The sequence below is a fragment of the Cervus canadensis genome, chromosome 18, assembly GCF_019320065.1.
Source record: "Cervus canadensis isolate Bull #8, Minnesota chromosome 18, ASM1932006v1, whole genome shotgun sequence".
Taxonomy (NCBI): domain Eukaryota; kingdom Metazoa; phylum Chordata; class Mammalia; order Artiodactyla; family Cervidae; genus Cervus; species Cervus canadensis.
This window is the reverse complement of record NC_057403.1, coordinates 24,115,095-24,142,886: the sequence shown is the minus strand read 5'-3', so window position 1 is coordinate 24,142,886 and position 27,792 is coordinate 24,115,095. Positions and strand designations below refer to the sequence as shown.

The 27,792-nt window shown below is 44.9% G+C and overlaps 1 protein-coding gene across 1 annotated transcript in view; it reads right to left on the bottom strand.

Annotated features, from left to right (window-relative positions):
• LOC122421280 overlaps positions 1-27,792 on the bottom strand; it is a 55,307-nt gene that overhangs the window by 25,459 nt on the left and 2,056 nt on the right. The window lies entirely within an intron of this gene.

Here is a 27,792-nt window from a genome sequence, read left to right as displayed (position 1 = left end):
CTTTCGTAAATTCAAATTGGCTACATAATTGGCCTCAGGTTTTGAATATTCTGGCAGGCATGATTCGCAGAAAATAGGCCATTTAGGTCAGAAGAACCAGAATACACCCTGGTATTATGATCTCTGTTTTGACCAGGAAGCATATGGTAGATTTTGATGATTCTTTGTTTAGATGTGCAAAGGAAAAATCTGGATTTTTCCTTCCTCTGTAGGGAAAAATCCAGTTCTCCCCTGCTGCGTTTCTCCCCTGTGTGTGTCCTTGACTTCTCACACACAGCCCTGCACTTCTGAGACTCTGGTCGCCGACCATGTGGAGGCTACCCCCCACACACCCCCACAAACACTTCTCCGTGCCACCAGCTAGAAGTCTGGAAGGCTTACAATTTAACTCAGTTCTGACTCTATCTGGGGCTTCCTAAGTGTTGCGCTCAGTAAAGAACCTGCCTGCTAATGCAGGAGACATAAGAGACCTAGGTTCAATCCCTGGGTCTGCAAGATCCCCTGGAGGAGGGCCTGGCAGCCCACTCTAGTATTCTTGCCTGGAGAATCCCATGGACAGAGGATCCCAGTGGGCTACAGTCCATGTGGTCATACAGAGTTGGACGACCGAAGCAACCTAATATGCTTGCATGATACTATCTGGAGAGGGTGTCAGATCCTGCAAGTTAAGGGTTCAGTCCCAAAAGACTGCCCCTGCCACCCCTCCCCCATGACAAGGCCAGGTTATCAACAGTGCTTCTGACCAACTACCTATAGATCTATAGAGCAGAAGTTCCAAAGACTCTCTTCTTGGGCTCACGGAACTCGGGAAACAATATGTACCATTTTGTTAAAGGATGAGATAAAGGATACAGAGGAACAGCCTGTTGAAGAGATGCACACGATGAGGTCCAAGAGGCTCCTGAGTGCTGGAGCTTCTGTCCTCTTGGAGTCGGGGTACATCACCCTCCCGGGGTACATGTGTTCACCCACTTGGAAGCTCCCCAGCCCTGTACTATTGCCCTTATATGGAAGCTCCCTTGTGCGCGCAGAGTCAGTTATTAACTCCGTCGTCAGCGGACTCCCCCGTCTGGAGGGTGAGGATGATGGGGGCGGAGGGGTGGGGTTTCTAAACATTCTGGGCTTCTAATCGTGTCTCGGTCTTTCTGGTGACCAGCCCTCCCCCCCTGTATTCAGAAGCCCACCCAGAGTCCCATCATTAGAACAAAACATGCTCCTAGTGCTCTTTTTTGAACATTGTAGTCATTTATTATTTGGTTTCATTGAGTCGTCATTGCTGTGCTCGGGCTTTCTCTAGTTGCTGTGAGCAAAGGCTACTCTCTAGTTGCCGTGCGAGGGCTTATCATTGCGGGGACTTCTCTTCTCACGGGCTCAGCAGTTGTGGTATACCCACTTAGTCGCTCCGCAGCATGTGGAATCTTCCCAGACCAGGGATCGAGCCCATGTCCCCTGCTTTGGCAGGCAGATTCTCAACCACTGGACACCAGGGAAGTCCGCTATTTGTGTTCTTATCACTTAGGAAATTACAAAGCTTTCAGGATTTCTGTACCAAGAACCAGGGGTAGAGACCAATGCATTTATTTTCTGTCATCTCACAGACTACATGGTATTCCGTTTTAAGCCATAAGATGTAATACTCCTTTATGTGTTTTAGAAGAAAAAAAAAAAAAACAGCCCTGGGCAAAAAGCAGTAAAGACTACCTAGATCTAGATGATCTAGAATGGGGAGGGGGAGTAGGGAGACCACAGGATGGGATGCACAGGTGAAAAACACCTGCGGCTGCCGCACTCCAGCCTTGGGTGCTGTGGACTGGAGGCCGAAGGGCGATGAGAGTTGGTGCACAGACCCACCTACTGGGCTTCAGCTAAGGGACCGTGGCACAGTTCCTGGCACAGGGTCCTGAACTTGCCCTGCGTCCAGGTGAGGGGGCGAGAGGCCTCCCCAGTCAGCATGCCAGCACTGTTTTGGAGGCTGGCCAGTGGGAGCCAGCCCCTTGCCAGGCTGCTCACCTGGACTGGGGTCCAGCCACAGGGCTCCAGGGTGACCCCATTAGGGCAAGAGTCCTAGAGCTCCTCCGGACTCCCAGCCCACCCCGTGCACCAGGGTTGATGGTGGGGGCAGAGGCAGAGCCCTCCAAAGGGGACAAGAAACAGGATGGGACCCACAAGGGTGCTGTTCTAAAGTCAGGGTACCTTGGGACTTTGCTGATGATCCAGTGGTTAAGATTATGCACTTCCACTGCAAGGGGCCCAGGTTCGATCCCTGGTTGGGGAACTAAGACCCCATAAGCCGTGCAACTCGGGCAAGAAAATAGGTTTTTTAAAAATCCAGCAAAGTCAGGGTACCCTGCAGTCCTAGCTTAGAGAATTTCCAGGAAAGTGCTACCAAGGGCAAGGCCCCACTTCTTGGTGTCAGGATGCCCCTGATGGGGTGCGAGAATCAGAAAAGTCCAGGTGGACTTCAAGGTTACTGGTCCAAAAATGGAAGAAATTTCTCTGCTATTTATTGAGACAGGAAATATGGGGAAGAAAGCTGGTGGGGAAAGGCCTAAGGAAGTCAGGACTCAATATGGGGGAAATGGAGCCTCAGGAAAGTCCAAAAGCACACAGTGAGGGAATTCCCCGGCGGTCCAGTGGTGAGGACTCTGAGCTTTCACCGCCAAGGGCCCAGATTAGGGTTACAGTTTGATCCCTGGTTGGGGAACTAAAATCCTGCAAGCCAAGAGGTGCAGCCAAAAAAAAAAAAAAAAAGGAAAGAAAAATAGGAAAACAAAAAACGCAGGCACAGAGTAAAGATGTAACCCAGTTTTATCTCTTAGATCCTAGGTAACACTCCCTGTGAGGTACGATTTTTCAAGCATTTATGCTGCCCCAGACCGAGCACTGCATATTTCATGAGTGATCTCATGTACTCTTCCCAAAGTGGACATTCTTTTTTTTTTTTTCAATATTTTATTTATTTATCTGTCTGGGCCCAGGTCTGACTTGTAGCACTCATTGTTGCAGCATGCAGGATCTTTTCATTGTGGCATGCAGGCCTAATTCCCTGACCAGGGATCGCACCGGGGCCCCCTGCATTGGGAGCCCAGAGTCTTAACCACTCGACCAGCAGGGAAGTTCCCCAACGGTGGACATTCTGACCCTGTGTTAGGAGGAACAAGCAGGGCTCAGAAAGACCTTGCACACAGCCTCAGACAGAGGAGGTGGCAGAGATCAGTCAGCCTTGAGTCCAAGTTCATTGGACCGTTTCTCTTTCTCTGTCCTTGATCAGGTTTTCTCAAGGCTTTTTCCTCCAGGAAGGAAGACTCCCTAGTCACCCAGGGGGCCTGGGGCTAATTCCTGCTATTTTATTTGCACTGTTCACACCCAGCTGGCCCCAGGCGCGAGCAGCCCAGGTGCCACCAACCCTGTAGGGGCCTTCATGCAAAGACCTGTGGGAGAGGCGCTCAGGGGAAGGCACCACTCAGCTTGGGCAACCCAGAATCAGCCATTGTTCACCCCTGCAGGTAGCATGGTCCCCGAGGTGCCAGAATGGGTGACCTCAGCATGAACTGTGCCTGAGGCCTGCCTGGCACCCGGGCCAAGAGTTCCACTCTTTAATCTCCCTCTCCCACTTCCAACTTCTCAGCAAATGCTGTATGCTCCACTTCACAAAATCTCTCCAGAGCCTGGGACTTCCCAGTGGCTAAGACTCTGAGGTCGCTGTGCAGGGGACCCAGGGTTCAATCCCTGGTCAGGGAACTAGACTCCACATGCCACAACTTAAGCCCTGGTGAAGCCAAATAAATATTTCTAAAAAATCTCTCCAGAATCCAGTCACTTCTGCCCCCACCATGGCCATCACCCTGGTCCTGTCCACCCTTACCTCCTGTCTGGACTAGGGTCTCCATGCCCACCAAGGTGCCCCCACCCCCAATGAGAAACGATCAAAGTCCTCACTGTAGCCCAGGATCTGCCCCATAACTTCTCTGACCCCTGGCCCCCCATTCTCCCCCTTGCTCACCTTGCCCCAGCCACTCAGACCTCTTTGCTCTTCTGTGACCGCATCAAGCGTACTCCACCTCAGGGCCTTTCACTGGCTGTTCCCTCCCCATGGAACACCTTTCCCCAGGTATCCCCAGTGGCTACTTCTCTCCCCTCCTTGGATTCTTTTTTTAAAACATTTTTTAAAAAATGCGGAACAGTTTTATTATTTTTTAAATTAATTTATTTGTTTTAATTGGAGGCTAATTACTTTACAATATTGCAGTGGTTTTTGCCATACATTGACATGAATCAGCCATGGATATACATGTGTTCCCCATCCTGAACCCCCCTCCCACCTCCCTCCCCATCCCATCCCTCAAGGTCATCCCAGTGCACCAGCTCTGAGAACCCTGTCTCATGCATCGCACCTGGACTGGCAATCTATTTCACATATGATAATATACATGTTTCCACAGTTTTAAACGATTTATTTGATTTGTTACAATATTGTTTCTGTTTTGTGTTTTGGTTTTTTTGAGTGGTGTGGCATATGGAATCTTAGCTCACTGACCAGGGATTGAACCTACCTATACCCCCTACACTGGAAGGCGAAGTCTTAACCATCGGACGACCAGGAAAGTCCCTCCCACTTTGACTCTTTGCTGGAGTATCACCTTTTCGGCTATACCTACCCTGACCACCGTGTTTAATACTACAACCACAACCTTTCTAAGCCCCTTAACCTGCTCTGTTTTTTTTTTCAGGGAAGTCTTCCTGAAAAGGAAAAATTCAGTTTTCAATCTCCAGAATAAGGAAAATCCCAGTTTTTCTCTACTGTGTGGATCTTTATCCTGTGAGTCTCTTTTATGACCTACACAAAACACTCCTAATCACCAAATGTGTGTAGGGTTATCCACAAGCTGGGTGATTCTCTGAGATACTAGCTGTGTGTCCTACAATTTAACTCAACTCTTTTGCTGTTGAGCCAGAGATAGCATAAGATCTCACAGGTTAAGGGCTTAGTCCCAAGAGACTGCCCACCTCCCACCCCACATGCACACTTCAGGTGTGCATTCAGGCCCATTTCTTTCAGCGAGTCCCCACAGTATGTGGAATCTTAGTTCCTGGCCTAAGGATCGAACTCATACTCCCTGCAGGGGAAGCACAGGGTCTTAACCACTAAACCTCTAGGGAGGTCCCCAGATGTCAGTCAAGAGCCCAAGTTATCACTGGGCTTCTGACCAATGGCTGCAGATCAGAAGTTTCAAAGAACCTTTCCTTGGGTTTGATTAAGTTGCTAGAGAGGCTCACAGAACTCAGGGAAACTCTTACGCTTACCAGTTTATTGAAGGAAAGGATGCAGATGAATAGCCAGGTGGAAGAGATGCACAGGGCAAGGTAGGGGAAGAGGGCACGGAGCATCCATGGTCTCTCCAGGTGTACCACCTCCCAGCACCTCCACCTGCTCACCAACCTGGAAGCTCTCCAAACACCATGCTATGGGGATTTTATAAAGCTCCCTCATGTAGACTAATTATTAATTCCATTTCCAGTCCCCCTCCCCTGAAGGACAAGGGGTATGGATGCCCCATCTCCCCAACACCACTGACACAGTAGCATACACTTCTGTCTCCAACCCTGGTAACAACCCTGGCCTCGTCACCTCCCCTCAGACACCCAGCCAATCACCCCTGACTTCGTTTCTACATCTCTGAGCCAGTTTCCCACCCTTGACAAAGCAACCCCCCTGGAAAGTGTCGCTTATTTCCTCTCAGACAAGCATCTGATTGGGACATGCTGGTGAGATTTTAGGCGGACACAGAATGAACCTTTGTGATCTAACTGGATCCATACTGTCTTTGACAAAATATTCATTGATATTGATTTTCCTTTTACAGTAGTGATATAGAGTTACCTTTCCCAGGGGGCACAATGGTGAAGAATCCACCTGCCAATGCAGGCGATGCACTGGGTTCAATCCCTGAGTCAGGAAGATTCCCTGGAGGAGGAAATGCAACCCACTCTAGTATGCTTGCCAGGAAAATCCCACAGGCAGTGGGGCCTGGCGGGCTACAGTCCATGGGGTTTCAAAGAGTCAGACACGACTGAGGGCCTGAGCGTGTATGCTTGCTAAGTAAATAATAGTTCAAGTAGTCCTTGAATATGGCTAAAATTCTCAAGTGGTACTTGAGCCACTGAGGTTTGGGAAATTTGACCTTAGAGAAACCCAGCACTGCTGCCCCCTGCCAGGTGATGGCCCTAGTTTGTGTGGTTTTTGCTTGAAATTCACCCTTCTTTCTTGGATCTTCCCTTCATATGCATGGGTGTCCAGCACCAAGGTAAAGGTTGATAGTTATCACTAAGCAGCCATCTCTCTGTTACAAAGAGATCATATTGAGAGTGATTCAAAGTCAGCTGAGACTTGTAGGAAACCTCTACTTAAGTGGCACCGGTAATGGTCACACTCCTGTTTATTAATGCCCCTGCCTGGGTGGGGACAGGGCTGTGGACTGTTGGACTAAGCTTTTGAAATGGAGAGACCTGGATTCAAGTCTAGGCTTTACCACATACTAGCCACGTGATGTGGACAAGCTACCTAATCTCTCTGACTTTTGTTTCCTCATCTGTAAAATGACTAATAATGAAAACTACTTCCTGTACTATGAAAACTAAATGAGATAAGGAATATAAAATGCTTCGAGTATTCAAAACAAGGAAGACAAATGAAATGACCCCATGAAGAAATCATCAGACAAATCTAGAATGTGGGACATTGTAAAGAACAACCATTGGGTTTCTTCAAAATGACAGTATCATAGAGACTTCCCTGGTGGTCCAATAGCTAAGACTCTGCACTCCCAGGGCCCTGGTTCAGTCCCTGGTCAGGGAACTAGATTCCACACGCCACAGCTAAAGATCCTGAATGCCGCAATGAAGACGGAAGATTTCAGTGCTGCAACTAAGACCTGGCACAGCCAAATACATGTTTCTTTTAAAAAGTCAAGATCATAGAAAAGAAGAGTACGTATATCTGGGAGACTGAAAGGGTCAATCAATGTGTGTGTGCCATGTGTGAGTCTTTTTATTTATTTATTCATTAGTCTGCATCAGGTCTTAGTTGCAGCATGCAGGATCTTTCATTTCTGCACATGGGATTCTCTCTCGTTAAGCACATGGCTTAGGTGCCCCTCCACATGTGGGATCTTAGTTCCAGGACCAGAGAGCAAACCCATGTCGGAAAGGAGGATTCTTAACCACTGGACCACCAGGGAAGTTGCCCATGTGTGGTCTTGATTCACCCCAGATTTGAAAAAATGAAAAAGAAAGGAGAAGAAAGGAAGGAAGGAAAGGAGGGAGACAGGGAGGGAGAAAGGGTAGAGGAAAGGGAAAACATAATTTTGAGATTATTTAGGGAAATCTGAGATGGGCCAAATAGAAAGTACTATGAATTTAGGTGGGGTAATGGTAGTGAGGTTGAGCAGGAGAAGGATATGATTGTTAAAATTGTTAAAGGATGGACTTCCCTGGTGGTCCAGTGGTTGAGAATCTCCCTGCCAGTGCCGGGGACATGGGTTCAATCCCTGGTCTGGGAAGATTCCGCATGCCGCGGAGCAACTAAGCCCATGAGCCACAACTACTGAGACTGCAAGCCCTAGAGCCCGTGCTCCACAATAAGAGAAGCCACCAAATGAGAAGTCCGAGCACTGCAAACAGAGATCGACCCCGCTCGCTGCAACTAGAGAAAGCCCTCACACAGCAATGGAGACCCAGTACAGCCAAAAATAAATAATTTTTTTTTTAATTGCTAAACGATACAGGCCCAAGTTGCACTAGTGGTAAAGAACCCGCCTGCCAATGCAGGAGACATAGGAGATGTGAGTTCAATTCCTAGGTTGGGAAGATCCCTTGGAAGAGGGCATGGCAACCCAGTTTTCATGCTTGGAGAATCCCACAGACAGAGGAGCCTGGTGGGCTATGGTCCATTGGGTCGCACAGATTCGGACATGACTGAAGTGACTTAGTGTACGGGCTTAAGTATTTAAGATTGTTAAAAAACAAAACAAAATTCAACTGAGCAAATTTAAAAATCAAGTTGGCTTTATTCATCAATTTGTGAATCGGGCAGCATCCCATCTGGCAAACAGAAAGGAGCTCCAAAGAGCTAAACAAAACGGGAGGCTTTTAAAGGCAGAAGTGGGCAGGTACAGGAAAGAGAGATTACCTCGTCATTCTTTGAGGGATGGAAGGGGCTATCAGGTGGATTACCTCACCAGTGCTGACCAGGAGATTCCAGATTGACTGGTTACGACTGCATCTCTCTTGTAAAATTGAGGTATAGTTGACTTACAATGTTGTGTTAATTACTGCTGTTCAGCAAAGTGACTCAGTTATACCTACACATACATTCTTTTTCATATCCTTTTCCATTAGGGTTTTATACAATGGATTACGACTCAGCCATGAAAAAAAAAAATGAAATAATGCCATTTGCAGCAATGTGGATGTACCGTTGAGTTCTTTAAATGGCAAATAGAGTGCACCTGTTGTCTGTCTTCATTCCGGACAGCATTCCTGAGAATTCTGCCCCTAATGCTGATCCCTAACTGCATCATTGGGATCCCGTGGTAGCTCGGCTGGTAAAGAATCCACCTGCAATGCAGGAGACCCCAGTTCAATTCCTGAGTTGGGAAGATCCCCCAGAGAAGGGATAGGCTACCCACTCCAGTATTCTTGGGCTTCCCAGGTGGCTCAGACTTAAAGAATCCACCTCCAGTGTGGGAGACCCCAGTTCGATCCCTGGGTCAGGAAGATCCCCTGGAGGAGGGCATGGCAACCCACTCCAGTGTCCTTACTTGGAGAATCCCCATGGACCGAGGAGCCTCGTGGGCTACAGTCCATGGGGTCACAAAGAATCGGACACACCTGAGCACACACACAGCTGCATCGTTATCTTTTGAAGCTTAATCAGGCCTGACTCAGCATCCCACTACAGATCACTTAGTCCTCTTAATCTGCCTTTATGTTACAATAAGGATATCCTTATTTTAAAAAAGGTTTTGTACTTGGGTAGGTTATATTATCCAAAAATTTCATTTCAGGATAGGAAAGGGAGCATATAAAAATATTTCTTTTAACACTAATCTAGGGAATTCCCTGGCTTTCACTGCTGAGGAGCTGGATTCAATCCCTGGTTGGGGAATTAAGATCCACATGGCTTCTCCCCCTCCCCAAAATACCCCGAAATAGAACACAAATCTATGGTAATTAAAAAATCAGAAAAGCATTTACCTGGAGTGGGTGGGGTGGGTAGGTGGTGGATGGTGAGAGAAAGAACTGTAAAGGTGCACAAAAGAACTTTCTAGAGTGAAGGAAATGTTCTCTGCCTTGATCGGGCTGGTATGCAATTGTCAAAACTCATCAAACCGTGCACTTCAAGTGGGCGCATTTCATTGTAATTGCTATGTAAATTATACCTCACTCAAGTTGGATAAAACATAAAATTTAGACATTGTACAGAAAAAATTTTTTTCTGTTTTTTAAAAAAATATTTATTTATTTATTTGTCTGCACCAAGTCTTAATTTCGACATGCAAGATCTTTGATCTTCCTCTTGGCATGTGGTATCTTTTTTCAGTTGCAGCTTGTGGGGTCTAGTTCCCTGATGAGGGATCGAACCTGGACCCCCTGCAATGAGGAGCATGAAGTCTTAGCCACTGAACCACCAGGGAAGTCCTTGTACTGAAAAAGTAGTAAATATATACTTGTTGCAGAAGGGAGGCATTGGATCTGCTAAGGCCTCGAAATTCATTAAGTGGATTTGGACAGGCATTTAAAAACAAAGGTACCTGGACCCCCTGCAATGAAATGTGAATACATTGCTTATTCTGAATTGTAATTACAAAAGTTTGAAAAACGCACCCTAAAATAGGAGCTGGATTTTCAAAATGATGGCCTGTCTTTCGGCACAGTACCTACTCAGGGCAAAGGTTTCACTGATGGTGGTGGATGAAAATCTGCGTTTCACATAGTTTTCTTGATCATTTCTGATTCTTTTTCAGCAACTTTACCACATGTAATTAGATCATCCTGGTTTTACCCAAGAAACTTGCTAGCAGCTGGTATTTGCAAGAGTCTTACATGTGGTAGTGTGAGTTCTAATCATGGAAATTACAGGGAAGTGGGGAAAGGGGTGATGAGGTTAGAAATATAAATTTTCATCTTTCATAACTAGGAGTTAATAGTTAATGTCTAAATTTGACCAATCCAGAATTAACACCAATAGGAAAAATACATATTGTATGTCACATGAAGGGCTAACTTTCCTAATATTGTGCAAATATTCCTGACTTAGCATGATCCAACCTACAATTTTCTTGGCTTTAAGATGATGTGAAAGTGATATGCATTCATTAAGTAGAAATTGCATTTTGAATTTTGATTGTTTCCCAGGCTAGTAATATGGAGTTTGATCCTTTCTGGTGATGCTAGGTGGGGCAGTGGGCCACAGTCCCCATGTTCTTGAAGGTAAACAACTGATACACTTACAACCATTCTGTCCCCAGACAACCATTCTGTTTTCTACTTTCAGTAGAGTATTCAACAAATTACATGAAATATTCAACACTTAGGGCTTCCCTGGTGGCCCAGTAGTTAAGAATCTGCCTGCCAATGCAGGAAATGTAGGTTCAGTCTCTGAGTCAGGAAGATGCCCTGGAGAAGGAAATGGCAACCACTCCAGTATTCTTGCCTGGGAAATCTCATGAACAGAAGAGAGTGGCAGGCTGCAGTCCATGGGGTCACAAAAGAGTCAGACATGACTTAGCGACTAAACAACTACAACAACAAATTCAACACTTTATTATGAAACAGGCTTTGTGGGAATTCCCTGGTGTTCCGGCGGTTAGGACTCCAAGCTTTCACCGCAGGAGGCACGGGTTTAATCCTTGGTCAGGGTACTAAGATCCTGCAATCTGTGCAGTGCAGCCAAAAAAAAAAGGCTTTGTGTTAGATAATTCTGCTCTACTATAGGCTAATGCAAGTATTCTGAGCACTTCTAAGGCAGGCTAGTTTAAGCTATGATGTTTGGTGGGTTAGGTGTATTAAATGCAATTTCGACTTACGATATTTTCAATTTATGATGGGTTTATTGGGATGTAACCCCATCATAAGTCAAAGAAGATCTAGATTTCTCACAAATCAATCAGGAAAAGAGCAGTCCCATAGTGGGGAAAATGCACAGAGAATATGAACAGATAGCTCCTAGGAAAGGAAATAAAAATGGCTCTTAAAAATATGAGAAGATTACAGCAAATTGGATGCAACTAGAGATGATCAAACTAAGTCAGACACAGAAAGACAAATCCATATGATATCACTTTGATGTGGAATCTAAAATATGGCACAAATAAACCTGTCTACAAAACAGAAACAGAAGCACAGACATAGAGATCAGACTTGTGGTTGCCAAGAGAGAGGGGGAGGAAGAGAGATGGGCTGGTAGTTTGGGCTTGGTAGATGCAAATTATCAATATTGCATTTAGAATGGATAAACAAGATCTCATGGCATAGCACAGGGAACTCTATCCAATCTCCTAGGATAAACCATAATGGAAAAGAATATTAAAAATGTTTATAAATGTATAACTGAGTCACTTTACTGTACAACAGAGATTGGCATAGCACTGTAAATCAACTCTACTTCAGTTTTAAAAATGATGAAGAAAAAATAGAAAATATATGTAGATACATGAGACATGACCTGAAGCAAAATAAATGCCAATTGAAACAACACAGACAACGCAATTACAGGTTATTGTACTAAGTGAATAAGGCCGAGAGACCAATACCTTATGACATCACTTATATGTGGAACCTAAAATAGGACACAAACGAACTTGTCCTAAAACAGAAACAGACTCACGGACACAGAGAACAGACCTGTGTCTGCCGGGGGGAGGGGGGTGGGGGAGGGAAGGACGGGGAGCGTGGCGTTAACAGATGTAAACTATTACATTTAGCGTGGATAAACAGCAAGGTTCTGCTGCATAGCATAGGGAACTATATCCACCATCCTGTGATAAACCATAATGGAAAAGAATATTTTAAAAAAAGAATGTCTATACGTGTGCAACTGTCACTTTGCTATACAACAGAGATGGGCACAACATTGTAAATCAACGATACTTCAATTTTAAAAATTAAAAAAAAACCAACACCAACACTGAGATCCTTTTTAAATAAAGCACCTTGGTAAAGGACAAAAAGATTGGCAAAACCTAATATTGACAAGACTCTAGGGGAAAGGGCATGTGCTGTTGGTGAGAGTGTTGACTGGTATAATCTCTGTGGTGGACAGGTTTCAACATCTGTCAGAATTGGAAACTCACCTGTTTTTCCCTGAGAAATTCACGTGCAGGAGAATGGCACATGTGTAGGGTACAAAAAGATGTTTAACCAGGTTCTTCACCGCAATACATTTGAAAGAGAACAGCAGTTGTTGTTTAGTTGCTGAACAAGTGGTTGTTTAGTCGTTTGGTGTCCAGCTCTCTTGCTTTTTTGCGACTCCATGGACTATAGCCGGCCAGGCTCCTCTATTCATTCGATTTCCCTGGCAAGAATACTGGAGTGGATTGCCATTTCCTTCTCCAGGGAATCTTCTTGACCCAGGGATCGAACTCGCATTCCTGCATTGGCAGGTGGATTCTTTATCACTGAGGCACCAGGGAAGCCTGGCAAAAGATAGGGAACAGTCTAAATATCCCTCAGTAGGGGATTGGTTAAATCAGTCACCATACTCCTAACAAAGCATAATATGCAAGCATGAAAAAGGAATTTATCAGTAGCTCGCCATGGTCACCAATGACTTTCATGTTGCTAAACCCAAAGTTCAGTCCTTGGTCCACCAGCAGCATTTGACATGGTTGAGCACTTCATCCTTCCTTTTACCTTTGGCTTCCAGGATACTGTGTCTGTTGGCTCTCAGACTCTTGAGTTTCAGTCCTTGGTCCTCACCTCTTCCCACTGATGTTCACAGCCAGTTTCATGGCCTTAAACACCATTGATGAGCTGTTGGCTCCCACAGTTTTCTCCCCATGAACTCCAAACTCTATCCAATTGCCTGTTTAACATCTCCAATGGAATAAGAGGCATCTCCAGATTAACACATTAAAAAACAATTTCCTGATTTTCTTGCCCGGTTCTTTTGTCTCTTCCTTATCTCAGTGAAAGGCAACTGTCTTTGCAGTTGCTCAAGCCCAAAAGCCTCAGAGTTTTCCTTGATTCTTCGGTTTCTGTCTCATCCTCTATCCAATCTGACATCAAATTCTCTCAGCTCTACCCTCAAAATCTATCCAAAATATGAGCACATCTCACCACCTTCACTCCCCCTGAAACCTGGTCTTATTCACCCCTGTCTTTTGTCTGGACCATCTGAACAGCCTCCCCACTGGGTCTCCCTCCTTCTACTTGCCCCCTCTTTGTGTCAACCAGAGTTGATAAAAATAGGCCCTTCCCAGGATACATGCATGCTAAGTCACTTCAGTCACGTCCAACTCTTTATGACCCCATGGACTGTGTAGCTTACCAGGCTCCTCTGTCCATGGGATCTTCCAGGCAAGAATACTGGAGTAGATTGCCATTTCCTTCTCCAGGGGATCTTCCTGAATCCGGGATGGAACCTGCATCTCCTGCACTGGCAGACTGATTCTTTACCACTGAGGCACCAGGGAAACATAGGATGTGTCACTGTAAAACTTCCGAACTCAGGACGGAAAGATTTAATAAGCTTTGGAAGGGTGGGAAGGTGACAGATGATGGTGATGGAGATGATGATGATATCAGTCAATTAAAATGGGAAGTTGAAGACATTTTCTCATGTGCAAGCTCTCAAAAATTTACATTCCTCATGAAGCTTCAGGATGAGCTCCACCAAAATGAGAACATCACCAGGAAGGAGGAAGAATTGGGATCCAAGACACAAGGAACCTGAGATAGGACAGAAGGGAGGAGAATTCCCAGGATGACGGAAGTCCCCAAATGGCAGCTAAGTATCGAGCTTAGACATCTTCCAGTCCAAATAGAACCATGTGACTCAAGGGACACTTGTGTTGATGAACCGTCATCACCAGCATGCCAATTGCCATTGTACTGTTTGCTTTGATTTTTAACCTGAAGAGAGAATGGCTGGCTGAAGGCAAACCATATTCTTATCTGTACTTGACTTGTTTCCATCATGATGGATATCTTGCTCTCCCTCAGTGATGGGATGTTGGGTCCACTGAGAATTCTCATTCCTCCCCCGATAAATGCACTGCAATGCTCCCGCACCTGAGAGCTTGTGGAAGGGCTGGGGCATTCTCGGAAGGCAAAAACACAGCGCTGACCGCATTTCAGCCCTAACAGCTACACACACTGATGGTTAGTCGTGTGCTTTCTAGGATGTATCGTGTCCTCGCCCACTGAATTCTTCAGAAGGGGTTTTCATAGACTCTCAGGAAGCTGACACCAGATTACAACCTGGACAGAGTTCAGCTCCTCTTCTCCACTTATGAGAGGCCAGTCTGCACTTTCCTTACACAGACAGGTGGTCCTTGCTCTCTCAATGTTTTTCAAAAAACTCAACTATACAGTGGAAAATTTAGATTAGATATACAGAGGGGGAAATTGGGTAAAATCCAACTAAAGTCTGTAGTCTCATTAATAATATTACACCAAAAGAAAGGTCTTACTTTTGACAAATGTACCATGGTTTTATAAGATGCTAACTTGAGGGGAAACTGGGAAAGGGGAATATGGGAACTGTTGTACTATATTTGCAACTTTTCTGTAAATCTAAAGTGATTTTAGGGCTTCCTTGGTAGCTCAGTGGTAGAGAATCTGCCTGCCAATGCAGGAGATGCTGGAGATGAGGGTTTGATCCCTGGGTTGGGAAGATCCCATGGAGTAGGAAATGGCAACCCACTCCAGTATTCTTGCCTGGAGAATCTCATGGACAGAAGAGCCTGGTGGGCTACAGTCCATGGGGTCGCAGAGTTGGACCCCATGCTGAGCATAACACAACACAGTAACAATACCTGACCACAATCTACTATCACCAGTGACACTCCTAGTCAGGGTGAACCCACACATCACAGGCATTCAATTCTGTGTTCGCAGGAAAAATCCTTCCTTTCGAAAGAAAGCCAAATCTCTAAAGGCTATTCCACTCAATAAGCATGTGTTTCATGATTTTGTTGTTCCTTCTCATAATATGACCGTTTTTCTCATAGTAAGTATGATCCTAACATATAATAATAAGGATTTGTAAGATACTGTGAATCCTGAATTCAAGCTAACTCTGTTCAATGGTCTTCGGTCATTATTCAGGGTTTTTTTTCTTTTTTTTAAGATGTAATTTTAGCTACACTGGGTCTTTCAGGCTTTCTCCAGTTGAGGCAACTGGAGGCTATTCTTCATTGCAGTGCACAGGCTTCTCATTGCAGTGGCTTCTCTTGTTGCGGAGCACAGGCTCTAGTGTGTGGGCTCAGTAGTTGTGGAACATGGGCTTAGTTGCTCTGTGGCATGCTAAATCTTCCTGGACCAGGGATGGAACCAGTGTCCCTGATGTTGCAAGGCAGATTCTTAACCCCTGAACCACCAGGGAAGCCCCTTAGTCAGAGTTTTTAAACTCAACGTGAGCTTTATTCAAATCACTCTTCAGTGATCAACTCCAAAGTTTGCCAAAAAACAAAATGTCTCTGTGGTGGCTTACTCAGAGACAGGAAATTTATGCTTGGCTCTCCTCATTGGTGAAATGGGTATAATAAAATCCCTACCTCAACAGCCTTTTTAGAAAATTTCCTGAAGCATAGCTGATTTACAATGTTGCGTTAGCTTCAGGTGTACGGCAAAGTGATTCAGTTACACATATCCATATATTCATTCTTTTTCAGATTCTTTTCCCATGTAGGTTATTACAGAATATTGAGTAGAGTTTCCTGTGCTATACAGTAGGTCCTTGTTGGTTATCTATTTTATGTATAGTAATGTGTGTATGTTAATCCCAAGCTCCTAAATTTCACAGCCCTTTTTATAAGGATGTGTAAAGTGCTTAGAACGTTGTCCTGACACCCGCCGAGTGCTCCAGAAATGTTTTGTTTTTTACAAGACATGTGAGAGTTTTTTTAAAAGCCAATTTTAAATAACATATGCTTTCAGCTCTTATATAGTGACTTTAGAATCCTCCCATCCCCTCAAAATGACTCTCATGGAAAATGTAGCCAAACAACAGGAGGACAAATAGTTGGGCAGATACTAATGAGAGCTCCATCTGTTGAGTTTACTCTGTCCCAGGCCTCCATTCTGGATCTTGCGGCACCATCGCTCCCATCCCAGGACTGGACAGCGTGAGGAGGTGCCACTGGCCTAGAGTTGAAACCTGAAATCCAGGATGTGATGGCTGATGTCTTGGGTAGAGGGATGAATTTGAGACCATGGAGTTCAGTGGCCAAGGCCCTGGAGGCAGAAGGCCCTGGGAATGAACCCCAGCTCTTTCCCTAAGTAAGTTGCTAGCTTACTTCTCTGAGCCTCAGCTTACTTTTCTGGAAAATGGGGATAGGGACTTACTTCCCTGATGGATAGGAACCTGCCTGCCAATGCAGGGGACACAGGTTTGATCCCTGGTCTGGGAAGATCTCACATGCCACGGGGCAGCTAAGCCCGCGAGCCACAACTGTACTGAGACTCATGTGCCTAGAGCCCATGCCCTGCACAAGAGAGGCCACCACGATGAGAAGCTCACACGCTGCAGAGAAGGGTAGCCCCCAGTCTCTGCAACTAGAGAAAGCCCATGCAAAGCAACCAAGACCCAGGGCAGTCAACAATAAATAAATAAAAGTTAAAATTTAATTTTAAAAAAAGAAAATGGGGATATGAGGAGAGCTGTGAAATTCACATAGTCACACTCGTGGGACCTGACACATAGTGAGTACCTAGCTGGCTGCGGCCATGATTACCAGGATGAAGCCCCAGGTGGGCGGGAGATGGAAGGCTCGCAGAGAAGGTGGAGGAGGCGGTTACCCTGTCTCTGTCCCGAGAAGCCTCCACATCCGAGCGGGTGAGTCACCCTTCCTTCCTGTGATCATCTGAGGCGGGGTGGCATCTCCGAGTAGATGAGCTGTGGCTTCGCCGTGCCCTTCACCTCTGATGGCTCTCAGGTCGCCTGACCCATGACGTCACAGACAGGATGAAGGCCAAAGGTCAGGGTGAGAGGAAATGGTTCCCTGCTCATCTCTTCCTTCCAATCTCTAATTCTTGGACTCATCACTTAGCAGGGTCCTCCTGGATGGGCGCTGGCCATGGTTACCCCAGGTGAGGAAGGTGGTGGAAATAAAGATTCAGTTCATGCTTTCAGTAGTCAATAGGATTCATTCAAGTATTCAATCATTTAACAAATCTTTATTGTGCACCTACTGTATGCCAGTCAGACAAAATCCCTGTCTTTTAAAAATAGATAATATTTCAGCTGTGTGGAATCTTTGTTGCAGTGCGCCTGCGGCATGTGGGACCTTAATTCCTCAACCGGGGATGGAAACTGTATCCCCTGCATTGCAAGGCAGACTCTTAACCACTAGACTACCAGGAAGGTCCCCAGTCCCTGCCTTTTTGAAGCTGACAGACTAGCGGAGAAGTTAGACAATAAACGTAAGTAAATATTACAGACTGTTAGAAGGTGATGAAAGCATGTGAAAACATTGGGCAGGGTGGGCTTAGGACAGGGGTCAGCAAACTGTAGCACCCAAATACAATCTAGCCTGTCATTTGCTTTTGTACAGTTCCCAAGCTAAGGGTGGTTTTTATATCTTTTAATGTGGCTCAGAAGGTAAAGAATCTCCCTGCAATGCAAATCAAACCCAGGTTTGATCCCCATGTCAGGAAGATCCCCTGGAGAAGGAAATGGCAACCCACTCCAATATTCTTGCCTGGGAAATCCCGTGGACAGGGGAGCCTGGCGGGCTACAGTCCATGGGGTCGCACAGAGTCAGACACAACTGAATGACTAGCACTACAGCTACTAATGTTTGGGAAAATGAAATCAAGAGAATATTTTGTCACAACACTTAAATCAAATATAATCCACTACTTTTTTTTTTTTTTTAAAGAGAATGTTTTTCTTTTTGGTTGTGCCTCTTGGCATGTGGGATCTTAATCTTAGTTCCCCAATCAGAGTTTGAACTTGCGCCCCCTGCATTGGAAGCTCAGAATCTTAACCACAGGACCGCCAGGGAAGTCCCTGTGATATATAATATTTGCATGAAATTCACGCTTCAATGTCCATGAATAAAATTTTATTGCAACATGGCCATGCCCGTTCAGTTACATATTGTCTGTGATTGCTTTTGTGTTATAACCAGAGTTGAGAAGCTATGACAGACAGCATACGGCTACTGAAGCCTAAACTATTTAATATCTTCCCAGGTGGCTCAGTGGTGAAGAATCTGCCTGCCAAGCAGGAGGCACGGGTTCTATCCCTGGGTCAGGAAGATCCCCTGGAGAAGAAAATGGCAACCCACTCCAGTATTCTTGCCTGGGAAATCCCATGGACAGCGGAGAACTGGTGGGTTACAGTGCACGGGGTCGCAATAGTGTCGGACTTGAGTGAGCGACTAAATAACAACCACAACCACCTTTACCGAAAGTCTTCAGACCCCTGACTTAGGGGATTCGGGGTGATGTGTGGAGGTGGATTGTTATTTTCCATTAGAAAGTCAAGGAGCACCTCATTGATAAGGTGACATTTGGGTAAAGTCTGAAGGCAGGAGGGAGGGAGTTATGTTGTTCAGTCACTCAGTCCTGTCCAACTCTTTGCAACCCCATGGACTGCAACACGCCAGGCTTTCCTGTCCTTCACTGTCTCCCAGAGTTTGCTCAAACTCATGTCCATAGAGTCAGTGATGCCATTCAACCATCTCATCCTCTGTCATCCCCTTCTCCTCCTGCCTTCAATCTTTCCCAGCATCAGGGTCTTTTCCAATGAGTTGGCTTCACATCAGGTGGCCAAAGTATTGGAGCTTCAGCCTCAGCATCAGTCCTTCCAATGAATATTTAGGATTGACTGGTTTGATCTCCTTGCTGTCCAAGGGACTCTCAAGAGTCTTTTCCAGCATGTGGGCATCAGGAAAAAATGTTCAAGGCAGAGAGAGTAGCCAGTGCAAAGGCCCTGAGGTTAGAATGTGTCTGTTGTGCTCAAGGAGCAGGACAGAAGCCTCTGTATCTGGAGGAGACTGAGCCAGGGGTGAGCAGCAGGAGACGAGGGCAGATGGTGACTGGTGCAGACGGTGTGGGATGGGCCACAGGGATGGGCCACTCTCGGCAGGGGAGAACAGTGACCCGGCTCAGGGGTTAACAGGGACCCTGCAGTTCCATGAGGGGAAGACAGCACGGACAGGACAGAAGCATGGAGACCACAGATGGGGCTGCTAGGACAGTCCAGGAAGGAGCTTATGGGTAGCTGCTGGGGAAGGGAGGGAAGTGGGCAGACTCTGGATTAAACTGAGGGTGGCGTTGACAGTATTTCTCAATAGAGAATATCCTAACTGGGGAAAAGTCTCTCCTGAAAGCATTCACATTCCAGGCTATCACATCAGACACAGCATCTTAGTCCCAGCTTGACGATATACAGGCTGTATGATGTTGGGTAAATTGTTCAGTCTCTCTTAGCCTCGATTTCTCCATCTATAAAATGGGGCTAGAGGACTTCCCTAGTAGTCCAATGGTTAAGAATCCACCTCCAATGCAGGTGATACGGGTTTGATCCTTGGTTGGGGAACTAAGATCCCACATGCCATGGAGCAACGAAGCTGAGGACCCAGCACAGCCAAAATGAAAATTAAAAATTTTTAAATGAGGTTAATAACCAGGGTGCAGTATCAATGAGATTGCTTATGCAAAGCACTCAGCGTGATGCTTGCACATGGGGAGTGCTCCATTTATATATGGCAGGTGTGATAATAAGGATCCCTCCCCAGGTGGGACCCCAAGACCTGTCTGCCCAGGTCCCTGTCCCTGAAGAGTATGCCACCCTCCTAGAAGGGAGCTGTCCGTCCATCAGTCACCTCCTCTGGATCCCATACGTCTCCTCTGCCTCCCATCAAGTCAGTGACCTGAAGGCCACACAGTGAGTTGCTAAGCTTTGCCAAACCTCAATTTTCCTATCTATAAAATGGGCCTCCTAGAGTCTGCATTACAGAGTATCAAATCATTACAGATCATCAAATGAGCTATTTCCTAGGCAGGGCACCTGGCACACAGCGGTGCTCCTAGCAACTGCTGCTCTGTTTTCACCAAGATCATCAGTAGCAATAGCTACATGGATCTCCAACAAGTACTTTCCCAAAATTTATTATGAAAAATTTCAAACATACAAAAAATGTAAAAGAATTTTATAAGAAACCCACATATTCATCACCTAGATCTACCATTAACATTTTACTACTCTTGCTTTATTACACATCTATTGATTCATCTGACTACCTCCATCAGTCTACTTTATCTTTTATAATGAATTGTAAAATCCTGAAATATTTCTATTAGGATTTCTAAGGACTCTGTTTATGCCAAGCACTACTTTTGATACTGTTCTTAGTTCAGTACAGCCACTCACTGGTCTAATTCTCAGCAATTCTCTAAAAACATGTCAAGTATGCAGTATGTTATCCCCGTTTTACAGATGAGGACACGGAGGCACAGAGAGCCAAAGGACTTAGAGCTACTAGATGTGGAAGTTGGGTTTGAACCCTAGCCACCTGGCTCCAAAGACCTGGTTTTTCATCCATTAATGCCATTTCTCTTCTCTGCAGAACAGGTGAATTTCACCACACAACGAAATACCACACAGTCATTATAAAAGAATGTTTAGAAGAGTCCAGTAAAATAACATTGGTATGTCAGATGATCGTGATTCAACCCAGATCCAGTGTCTAAGAAAAAAGGCTCCAACGAGGGACACCCACTGTTACCAGCAGTAGCTTCAGGGTAAATGAACACGGCGTGATTAAATGAAGTGCTTTGTTAATCATTGCAGCTACTATTAATTGAGTTCTTTCTTTGTGCCTCACCCTGTATTATAGGCTTTACATGCTGTATCTTTCCAAGCACTTACGACGTAGCCAAGGACTTCCCTTGTGGTCCAGTGCTTAAAACTTTGCCTTCCACTGTAGGGGGTATAGTTCCATCCCTGTTTGGGGAGCTAAGACCCCACAAGGCTCAAGGCCGAAAAAAAAAAAAATCCACGAAACAGAAGCAGTGTTCTAACACATTCAATAAAGACTTTAAAAATGGTCCACATCATGTACATGGAGTCTATTATACAAAGTAAAGTAAGTCAGAAAGAGAAAAACAAATATCATATATTAATACGTATATATGGAATCTAGACTGCTGACAGTCCCTTGGACAGCAATAAGATTGGCCAGTCAATCTTGAGGGAAATCAACCCCGAATACTCATTGGAAGGATTGATGCTGAAGCTGAAGCTCCAGTATTTTGGCCACCTGATGTGAAGAGCCAACTCATTGGAAAAGTCACTGATGCTGGGAAAGATTGAGGGCAGAAGGAGAAGAGGGTGTCAGAGGATGGCATGGCTGGATGGCATCACCAGTGGAATGGACATGAACTTGGGCAAACTTGGGGAGATGGTGAGGGACAGGGAGGCCTGGCGTGCTGCAGGCCACGGGGTTGCAAAGAGTTGGTTACAACTCGGGGAACGAACAACAACAACACGTAATCTAGAAAAATGGTACTAATGAACCTACCTGCAGGGCAGCGATGAAACGCAGACACAGTGAACAGACTTGTGGACACAGCGGAAGAAGGAGAAGACGGGACGAATTGGGAGAGCAGCGCTGAAACACACATATCACCTTATGTACCACAGACAGCCAGTGGGAATGTGCTATGTGACAGGGAGCTCAAATCCGGTGCTCTGTGACAACGTAGGGGGCAGAGTGGGGTGGGAGGTGGGAAGGAAGCTCAAGAGGGAAGGGACATGTGTGTACCTATGGCTGATTCATGCTGATGTATGGCAGAAACCAACACAATATTGTAAAGCAATTCTCCTCCAATTAAAAATGAATTAAAATTTTAAAAACTGGCCCACATTAAAAAAAAAAAAATCTTAAAAAGGAAGTAGCCATTGCTGAACCCATTTTAGAGATTAGGGCACTGAGACTAAGAGAAGAGTGGAACTAGCCCAAGGTTACCCAGCCGAGAAATGGCAAAACCAGGATTCAAATTCAGGTTTGTCAGCTGAATTTGAGCTGGTTATCCTTTTCTGGCTCTTTCTACTTTCTTATTTGTCAGTAATAAGATGATTTACTTTCATAAGGAAAGAATATTTTCGAAAGAAGTCCCCTTAAGAAAGCAGACTCGTTTATCTTTATTTTATTAGCCATGTGTATTAGTTTAAAAACATTAACAACCCTACCTCACACCATACACAGAAATCAGTACCAGATAGATTGCCACCCTAAATGTAATGCAAAATGATGAAGCTTTTGGAAAATAACAAGAGAATATCAATATGTTTCAGAGACATGGGGATATAGCTTTAATAGAATTTTAAAAAATCCATAAAGAAAAGATAGAGAAATTGAGTGGGGCTAAAGTTAAGACTTTCTGTCCATTAAAAAGTGCCATTAAGAGAGTAAAAAGATGTGATTTCCCAGGTGGTCCAGTGGTTAAGACTTCATGCTCCCAATGCAGTAGGCCCAGGTTTAGTCCCTGGTCAAGGAACTAGATACCACATGCCGCAACTAAGATCTGGAACAGCCAAAAAAAAAAAAAAAAATACAAAAAATACAAAAATACAAAATACAAAAAATACAAAAAATAAAAAAATAATAATTAACAAAATATATTAAAAAAAAAGAGAGAGTGTGTGTGTAAAAAGGCAAGCCAAAGTAGGAGATATTCAGGGATGTTAGTTATAGCTCATATAACAAATGGCTGGTGTTCAAAACATGCAAAGAGCAAATTCATTTTAAAAACAAACAACCCACAGAAAATTGTGCAAGACATATGAACAAACACATCAAGATAAAGGATATCCACAAGATCAGTATGCAAATGAAAAGATGGTAAATTTTAATTGCTCATCAGGGAAATGCAAATTAAAACTATTGTGAGCTACCACTACAGATCCACCAGAATGGCTAAAAATAAAACGCCTGACATGGCCAAGTATTGGCGAGGATGCAGAACAATGGAAATGCTCCAACATGGCTGGAGGGAGGAGAATAAATTATTACAACCACTTTGGAAAACTTTGGTAGTAATTCTCTATTATCTATCTATCTGTGTGTCTGTCTATCTCTCTCTCCCATGAGCCAGCTAGTCTACTCCTGGATTCATATACAAGATAAATGTGTACATATGTTCACAATATATTGTAAATGTACTAGAACAAAATATGTACTAGAATGTTAAGAACAAATACCATTTGTAAGAGACAAAAAATGGAAAGAACTCAAATTTCCATCCACAGTTAGTAAATAAATAAACTGTAGAGTATTCATAGGATGGAATGATACTTGACCACAAGAAGGAATGGACTGTATGTACAGACCCAATCTGGCTAAATTTTGCAGTCGTAATGTTGAGAGCTGGCTTAAAACTCAACATTCAGAAAACTAAGATTGTGGCATCCAGTCCCATCACTTCATGGCAAATAGATGGGGAAACAATGGAAACAGTGAGAGACTTTATTTTCTTGGGCTCCAAAATCACTCAAATGGTGACTGCAGCCATGAAATTAAAAGACACTTGCTCCTTGGAAGAAAAGCTATGACCAACCTAGACAGCATATTAAAAAGCAGAAACATTACTTTGTCAACAAAGGTTCGTCTAGTCAAAGCAATGGTTTTTCCAGTAGTCATGTGTGGATGTGAGAGTTGGACCATAAAGAAAACTGAGCACTGAAGAATTGATACTTTTGAACTGTGGTGTTAGAGAAGACTCTTGAGAGTCCCTTGGCCTGCAAGGAGACCCAACCAGTCCATCCTAAAGAAAATCAGTCCTGAATATTCATTGGAATGACTGATGGTGAAGCTGAAACTCCAATTCTTTGGTCACCTGATGTGAAGAATTGACTCAGTGTAAAAGACCCTGATGTTGGGAAAGACTGAAGGCAGGAGGAGAAGGGGACAACAGAGGATGAGATGGTTGGATGACATCACTGACTCAATGGACATGAATTTGAGCAAGTTTCGGGAGTTGGTGATGGACAGGGAAGCCTGGCGCGCTGCAGTCCATGGGATCACAGAGTCGGACACAACTGAGCAACTGAACTGAATGTTGAGAGAAAGAAGAGAGACACAAGAGTTCACGTGTACAGTTCTGTTTATGTCATGTGGGAAGCAGGCAAAATGAAAGAGGCATGAAGAGACACACTTGTGCGGTACCCTAAATCAGGTAGAAGTTAGTGAAGTGGGCACCTTCACGGGGAGGGAGAAAGCCGTGCCTGGGAGGAGGCTGGAGGGAATTTGTAGAAACCTGGGAAGATCTGTTTCCTCACCTGGGTGGTGGTTACACAAGTGTGTTTGTCATAATTCATTCAGTAGAACATTTATGTTTCACGTACTTTTTTTATGTATGTCATATTTTGCAATAAGATTGCAAAAGATTTTTTTTTAATTTGTTACTCACTTTATTAAGGATCACACTGCTGCAGTGAGGAAGACTCACGTGGTTTTTTAACTGAGACACTTCTGTTGTCTGCCAGGGGAGGAGATGGAGGCGAACATTTCCCTTCACCTACTTCTGCAGGGCCTTGAGTGACAGAGACGGGCTACCTTGTGGTCAGGGCCACTGAACTGACATCTAGGAAGGCAGGACTCTTCAGGTAGAGGGTTTCGCTGCCCCCCTGATCTCTGGCCCAGGGAGTAGCGCCACAGTCATCCTATACGGGCACCCAGAGGGTACCAGCCTGCGGATCACTCTTCAAGGAGAGGTGACCCTCCCCAGGAAGAAATCCAGACTATTCTCTCCAGAGTCAAGTCCGTCATTCCCACTGAGCAGGCACAGGCACACCCAGCAGCCTGGGGGCTGGGGGTGAAGGATAAATAATTAAAAATGACTTTGAAAAGTAGGTTCGTCATAGCCTTACCTTACAAACTGGGCAGACTGCAAGTCTAGGGTATCATAGTAACTGGGAGGGATGTGTGTGGCACTGGTTCTGTGCTGGGCACGTTCTAAGTAGTTTATATCTATTACCTGATTTAATTGTCACACAACCCTCTAAGATGGCCACTATTAGTATCGCCGTTTAACAGATGGAGAAACTGAGGCACAGTGAGGTTCAATAATTTCCCTGAGCTGGTCAATGCTAGATCTAAACACCGGCCAACTCACCCCAGGGTAGATGTTCTGTTCACCACCACAAGATTATTCTCTCTAAGGAGAGAATCAGAAGTAGCAAAATGGGAGTCTATTTCTCAAAAGCACAAAAGTATCTAAAAAAAGAAACTAGAAATAATTCTATGGCTGTCCTAAGAGTAGGCAAGAGGCCTGAGTATGATCAGGACAGAGGAAAGGAGTCATAAGTGAGCTATGACCCCCTCATCAGCTACATCAGGGACCAAAAAGTACAATTCCAGTAGGGCTTTTTTCTTTTTTGGCTGCTCGGCTTGTGGGATCTTATTTCCCCCACCAGGGATGGAACCTGAGGCTCCCAGTGGTCAAAGTGAAGAGTCCTAACCTTTGGATTACCAAGGAAGTCCCCAGTGGGGTTTTTTTTTTTCCTTTCTTTTTTGGGGTTTTGGTTGTGGCGAGTGGGGGCTACTCTTGGTTGTGGTGTGTGGGTTTCTCATTGCAGGGGCTTCTCATGTTGTGGAGCACAGGCTCTAAGGGTACACAGGCTTTCGTAGTTGGGGCAAGTAGGCTCAAGAGTTGCGATTTATGGGCTCTAGAGCACAGGCTCAATAGCTGCGGCACGCTGGCTTAGTTGCTCCGTGGCCTGTGGGATCCTCCCAGAGCAGGGGTTGAACCCATGTCTCCTGCATTGGCAGGCGGACTCTTCACCACTGAGCCGCCAGAGAAACCCCCCAGTGAGGCTTTTTAACCTGACTCAGCGATGGAATTCAGGGGCCAGGTGAACTTGGACTGGAAAAACAACTTTGCTTTGACATCCCTTCAACTCAATGATCCTCAGCATGCGGTTTGGGAACAAAGCAATTTTCATAGGATATGTTTGTCCTTTCACTCTTTGGAAGCTACCTGACCTGTGATGACATCATCACTGTGATGGCTAATCAAACGTATGCATGTGTATTCTTGAGTTTCCAAAACTTCCTAGTTCTGGGAATCCCTGGAGGTCCAATGGTTAGGGCTCGGTGCTTTCACTACAGAGGGCCTGGCTTGGGAAACTAAGATCTCACCATCCTTGAGACATGGCCAAAGGGAAAAAAAGGAAAGAAAAGAAAAGAAAAAATTCTCAGTTTTATTTTCTTACATTCTTGTTATTGTTCAGTCGCTCAGTCGTGTCCAACTCTTTTCGACCCCATGGACGGCAGCATGCCAGGCTTCCCTTTCCCGTACCATCTCCCGGAGTTTGATAGTGTTCCTGTCCACTGAGTCAGTGATGTCATCCAACCATCTCATCCTCTGTCGTCCCCTTCTCCTCCTGCCTTCAATCTTTCCCAGCATCAGGGTCTTTTCTAATGAGTCAGCTCTTCCCATCAGGTGGCCAAATACTGGAGCTTCAGCAGCAGTCCTTCCAATAAATATTCAGGGTTTCTTCCATGGTAAATATTAATAGATATAACCCCACATATAACAAAACTCTTTGGGGTCCTCAATAATTTTTAAGAGGGTTATTTACAAACTGCTGCTGTAATTGAAATTTACCAGGTGCTTCTAACATGGTGGGGGATTGGAAGGGCCAACCACAGGACACAGCAGATTTCTGGTTTTGTCATGAGAAGAAATTACAGATGTTTTTACACCCTATTATAGTCGTCCCTATTGTAATCGTCACCAGACTCAAACACCATCAATACACTCAACAAAACTTTTAAATTACTATAATTTTTGGACCTTGGAGTTTAATGCATTGATAAAGAAGTACATACATTACTATATCACACATACAAAAAATTTCCTGCATCTGTGTAATAGCATCCATTTCCTTTGTATCCTGTGTATTTTTTTTAAATGCATGTAAAAACATGATTCGGGGAAGGGCTTCACCAGCCTACCACAGGTGACTTTAGCAAAAATACTTCAGGTAGTGCTAGTGGTAGAGAACCCATCCGCCAATTCCAGGAGATGAAAGAGACACAGGTTTGATCCCTGGGTTGGGAAGATCCGTTGGAGGAGGAAATTGCAACCTGCTCCAGTATTCTTCACCTGGGAAATCCCACGGACTGAGAAGCCTGGTGGGCTACAGTCCATGGAGTCACAAAGAGTCAGACACGACCAAACACACACGCTCAAGAGGAAGTTAAAATTGCTAAGGGCAGGATTTCCCTGGTGGTCTACTGGATAAGACTCCAGACATCAAATGAAGAGGGGGAGGGTTTGATCCCTGGATAGGAGAACTATTGGCACACAGGTCCTGCTGAGTGGCCAAAAAATTAAAAGCAAAAACAATTGCTGAGGGTGAGCAGGGTCTTGAGGTTATTTGAGTTTGACTAAAAGGGCTGCTTTTTTTTTTTTTTTTTAACATTTTTTACATTTTATCAATGGAGACTCCAGGAGGTGGAGAAAAATCCAAGCAGTGCAAAAACCCATCTTGAACCACACCCCCAGTGTCATTCTCAGAAAACGGTGTCCCCAGTCTGCAGACACATCTCT